Raw genomic sequence first — 5878 nt, 5'->3', positions numbered from 1 at the left:
AATATTGGCTGAAGTGGTGTGTTTGTAGCAGTACATACACAGTTACGGGTATGATCTCAACAGCAGGATATCTGTATTCTTAAACTTTAACCTAATTAAAACTGAGAAAAGGAAAATTGTACATGAGATAATAGTAGAGTCTGTTTTTAGTTGCTTTCTTTAGATTGTAATCATAGGCAAGAAAATTAATTTCTTTTTGTTCCTAATTCGGAAGTTACTATGTGTTATCTAACTTGTAAAAGAATCCTTGCAGCCATTTTTATTATAACCAAAAGAAAGCTTACCCAGTTTTCTAATTTCCAAGTGCACGGCAAAGCTCTTAAATAGGTCTGAACAAGTGAGAAATAAGGGTTTATTTTTTGCTTGCTCGTGTCAAACAGCGGGAGCTATGCAGTGAAGTTTTAAAGCTTAAAAAAAAATTTCTTGGGTTTGTACTCTGAAACGTTTGTCAGGATTTCTAGGCTTTATTGAGAGTTGACTCTCAATTGGAAAAAAATTTGAATAATGGTTTTAAGTTAAGCAGCTTAAATGGAATGTTTTTTTTGAATCACAAAATGATTCTCATTTACAAATATTTCAAAAGGATAAATAGATATGTAAGTCTTACAAGCATCAATTACCTTATTTGCTGTATAGGCAGCAATGATGAATAAATCATGTTTAATTATGCTGTTTTATGCCCGTGTTACTGTGGAGAGCTGCTCTCAATTTAAGCTCTTTACTACATAAACACAGAATGTGTAGACCTTGACCAAGAAATTTTACCATTTTTAATTTGGTGGGTGGATCTAACTTGACTAACATTTAAGAACTATTACAAAAAATTCTATTTTTAAAGGAATGACACAGAGTGGCCGTCTTGGATGTTAGAAGACTTATTTCTGGAGTGCATTGAAGGGATTTCATATATTTGACCTGTGTGTTCTCCCTCCTCCTTTTCCCAAAAGTTCATTTTTCTTTTTGTCTTGGGATTAGTGGATCTGAAACCTGTGCTCCAAATGGCTCTTAGTTGCTTCTTGCTGTCCTCATCGCTGTTTAGGTTTCTTCTGTTTTCCAGGCTACAGGAGGTAATTGGTGGTAGCTCTCTACTATTAGCAGACAATATTAAGAAAGTTTTTCTTAGGCTGTTAGCCCTGATTTGGTTAAAAAGTATAGAATTGTTACTGCTTGTTTGTATTCAGACAAGGAGGAATTTGTTTATGGGTTACACGAGGTTGAGAGAGTGAAATGGGAGATCCTGGCAGTTTAGATAGAGGGGGATCTCCCGAGACTTTTAATCAGGTTGTAGAGCTGGAGCAATGAGTTGAAGAAGCCAGATTTCCACGAGAAGATTTTAAGGTCATTGAACCTCTCAGCTTCCAAAACCTTACCAAGAGCCCAGCAAAGCAAAAAGGTGATTACTGAGGAAAATGAGTGAGAAATAAGAACAAGACACAAAATATTACCAAAAGTAGTGAAAAAGCTGGAGGCAGAGGAAAGCCAATGAGAGGAGCAGAGATAAGAGGACGTGATCATGAATAAATACGAAGCAAGCATCAAAGAGCAGATTGAGGTAAGAGAGGTGCATTTTTTTTTTTTTCTTTTCAGAAAGGGAAAGAGCTTGATGAAAATTAGATCAGGTCTTTGTTTTGTGGGTTTCTGAGCAATTCAGGTATAGAAATGAACAGCGTGAAATATGTGGCAGGTGATGATTGAATAGAAATGAGACCCTTAGGAAAACAGTTGCTTTGTCTTAGTTCCTACAACAAGGATACGCTGTTATATAGCATAAAACAAAACACAGTTGTGTTGTGCGTGGCTGTAGGCAAAGCTAAGATGCTGAATTGTAGCAAGTCTGCAAGGCGAGATGTAATAATAGGCCTGAGGGTGAAGGCAGCATAGAATGTGCCTCAGTATTAGTGGTTCTGTAACATACCTGTGCATCACTCACTTTCACAACTTTGAATACAGAAAAAGTGACTAAAATTCATTCTTTCCTTTACCTTACAGGAAGACCTGAAATGACAGATACCCTACATTTAGAGGAAGTCTGTGTGTCTAATGGGAAGTCTATTCCAGCACGTGCAACAGCTTCACTGTGTGTTCAGGCAGAGACAGTCACTTTAGAAACAGACACAAGGTAGAAGCATATTCCGTATATAACACTACTTGCTGTGAAGAAAGCAGCACCCTGTTACAGATGAGATCGGTGGTATTGATGGAGGAGGTGTAGGGAAAGAGTAACATACAGCTCCTCTTCTGTGTGATTTGTGTTGTGCTTCCTCTTAAAAAAATACTTTGCAACTGATCTATGTCCCTACATACATCTGCATTGGGGGTTGGAGCTTGAAGATCTTTAAGGTCTTCTGGAGAATAAGTCTTATGAGGAGAAGCTGAGGGAGCTGGGGGTGTTCAGCCTGGAGACAAGGAGGCTGAGGGGAGACCTCGCTCTCTCCAACTCCCTGAAAGGAGGGTGTAGCCAGGGGGGTCGGTCTCTTCTCCCAAGGAACAGGTCATGGGACAAGAGGAAATGGCCTCAAGTTGCACCAGGGGAGGTTCAGATTGGATATTAGGAGAAATGTTTCCATGGAAAGGGTTATTGCACCTTGGACTGGGCTGCCCAGGGCAGTGGTTGAGGCCCCATCCCTGGAGGTATTTCAAAGCCGGGTTGACATAGTGCTTAGAGACATGGTTTAGTGATGGTTTTGATCAGAGTTCGGTTGATGGTTGGACTCGATAATCTGAAAGGTCCCTTCCAACCTGGACAATTCTATGATTCTAAGGTCCCTTCCAACCTGAACCATTCTATGATTGACCTCTTGACACCAAATTCCAATGGGACCTTTGGTTTAATAAATGGTATAGTGTAAACTCAAAACTGGAGAATTATTGGGTGCTAAATAGTTGTCAAAGGGGTCATTTTTCTCCTCTTAATCTCCTTCCTCATGCCGCTGTTTGGTTTGGAGACCTCGACAAGTAGCATTGGCTTTCCAGTTGCTCCCTATTGCCCTTAAATTCAGGTAACTCATAGAAAAATTATCACACGGTACTTCAGGAAGAGGCTGCTTCTGCCTCAGACAGACCCCGCTACCTTCTTGCTATTGCTGTGGCAGGAGGAAAAAATTGTGTGTGAGGTTTGTAATAGTAACGGGTAATGAGAAATCACTTCATTCCATCCTGTGGTATGACTAACCACGTTTCTGCTGCTTCTTTCCTGCACAACCTAAACGTTTTCTAGTTTAAGGCTTTTTTTTTTTTAGCCTTTGCTATTGCAAGGAAGCAGCTCAGAGTTTACCCCAGCGTAGCGATTGTGAACTCTGAGCTGTTTTTTTTCTGGATATCTGGAGGTGGGCAGAGCTGGGACTGCAGCCCAGCTGGATGTGCCCTTGTTGATTATGTTGCAGGCCTGCCTTGACTCTGGATGTCAAAGTACCCAGGGTAATAGTGTGTTACTTGCACTGGGGAAGCTTTGATGCTACAGGTGTTGAGGTTAACTACATTAATGCTGGTGTGACTTCACATGTGGGTGGTGTCCTCTTCTCTCAGATGACACTGTTAGTACAGGTGGGATGATGAAAACTGGGATTAGTTACTTTATCACTTGCAGAGCTTGTTTGCTTCAAAGCTGCTGCTCCTCTTAGTAACAAGATAACATGAGGCAATAAATGTGTTTCATCGTGATTCCCACCCTGAAAAAGGGGATTCAGCCATTCTGTGTGGCAGTAGCTCTACATGAGTGCTAGGTCTAGAGTGTCTGTTCAGCTACTGCCGCGTAGGAGGCAGCTCCTTGCTCTCAAATGGGTTTATTCACTATGCAAGGGCTTGCTTCTGCTTTGCGGTCTAGAGTTACAAGACCATCTGCCTTGTAGCACCGGTTGGAGAGGAGGGAAGCACGTACTGGACCTGAAAGAAGAACTCTCCATAAAAAGGCTAGGACTGGTTAACTTACTTTCTTCTCTTGGAATTTACAGAGGCAAGCACAGTGTCCAGTGAGGGAATGCCCAAGCTACATTACATGGGAGTACTCTCCACTGAGCTAAAAACTGGCTGGAGGCCGGACCCAGAGGGTGGTGGTGAATGGAGTTAAATCCAGCTGGCGGCCGGTCACGAGTGGTGTCCCCCAGGGCTCGGTGTTGGGGCCGGTTCTCTTAACATCTTTATCAACGATCTGGATGAGGGGATCGAGTGCACCCTCACTAAGTTTGCAGAGGACATCAAGTTGGGTGGGAGTGTCAACCTGCTGGAGGGTAGAAAGGCTTTGCAGAGGGATCTGGCCAGGCTTGGATGGATGGGCCGAGGCCAATGGGATGAGGTTCAACAAGGGCAAGTGCCGGGTCCTGCCCTTGGGTCACAGCAACCCCCTACAGCTCTCCAGGCTTGGGGCAGAGTGGCTGGAGCTGCCTGGCAGAAAAGGACCTGGGGGTGTTGGTGGACTGTGGGCTGAACAGGAGCCAGCAGTGTGCCCAGGTGGCCAAGAAGGCCACCAGCATCCTGGCCTGTGTGAGGAACAGCGTGGTGAGTAGGACTCGGGAGGTGATGGTCCCCCTGTACTGGGCACTGGTGAGGCCCCACCTTGAGGGCTGTGTCCAGTTTTGGGCCCCTTCCCACAAAAAAGCCATTGAGGGGCTGGAGGGGGTCCAGAGAAGGGCAACGGAGCTGGTGAGGGGTCTGGAGAACAAGTCTTGTGAGGAGAGGCTGAGGGAACTGGGGGTGTTCAGCCTGGAGACAAGGAGGCTGAGGGGAGACCTCGCTCTCTCCAACTCCCTGAAAGGAGGGTGTAGCCAGGGGGGTCGGTCTCTTCTCCCAAGGAACAGGCCATGGGACAAGAGGAAATGGCCTCAAGTTGCGCCAGGGGAGGTTCAGATTGGATATTAGGAGAAATGTTTCCATGGAAAGGGTTATTGCACCTTGGACTGGGCTGCCCAGGGCAGTGGTTGAGGCCCCATCCCTGGAGGTATTTCAAAGCCGGGTTGACATGGTGCTTAGAGACATGGTTTAGTGATGGTTTTGATCAGAGTTCGGTTGATGGTTGGACTCGATGATCTGAAAGGTCCCTTCCAACCCAGACAATTCTACGATTCTGTGTAATCAATATCTCCACTTCTTTACCAAAGACATTAATTTGTACTTGTTTTAGAGCTTTATACTTTGTTTAAACAACATGAGGAAATTTTGCCGTATAACAATAAATCCTCATACTTCCCCCTTTAGTGTATATAGATTCATAGATTCATAGATTGGTCCAGGCCGGAAGGGACCTCCAAAGGTCAGCTAGTCCGACCTCCCCGCAGTCAGCAGGGACACCCCCAACTAGACCAGGTTGCCCAGGGCCTCGTCGAGCTTCACCTTGAATATCTCAAGGGAAGGGGCCTCAACCACCTCCCTGGGCAACCCCTTCCAGTGTTCCACCACCCTCAGAGTAAAGAACTTGTTCCTAATATCCAATCTAAATCTCCCCTTCTCCAACTTAAAGCCATTGCCCCTTGTCCTGTCACTGCAGGCCTTTGGAAACAGACCCTCCCCAGCCTTCCTGTAGGCCCCCCTCAGGTAGTGGAAGGCCGCTATGAGGTCTCCCTGGAGCCTCCTCTTCTCCAGGCTGAACAACCCCAGCTCCCTCAGCCTGTCCTCGTAGCAGAGGTGTCCCAACTCCCTGATCATTTTAGTGGCCCTCTCCATCAAGTCCATGTCCTTTCTATATTGAGGGCTCCAGACCTGCACACAGTACTCCAGGTGAGGTCTCACCAGAGCAGAGCAAAGTGGCAGAATCACCTCTCTGGATCTGCTGGCAACACTTCTCTTGATGCAGCCCAGGATGTGATTGGCCTTCTGGGCTGCGAGTGCACATTGCCTGCTCATGTCCAGCTTCCCGTCCATCAGCACCCCCAAGTCCCTTTCCTCA

This window comes from Numenius arquata, chromosome 7 (assembly GCF_964106895.1).
Source record: "Numenius arquata chromosome 7, bNumArq3.hap1.1, whole genome shotgun sequence".
NCBI lineage: Eukaryota > Metazoa > Chordata > Aves > Charadriiformes > Scolopacidae > Numenius > Numenius arquata.
This window is presented reverse-complemented; position numbering follows the sequence as displayed.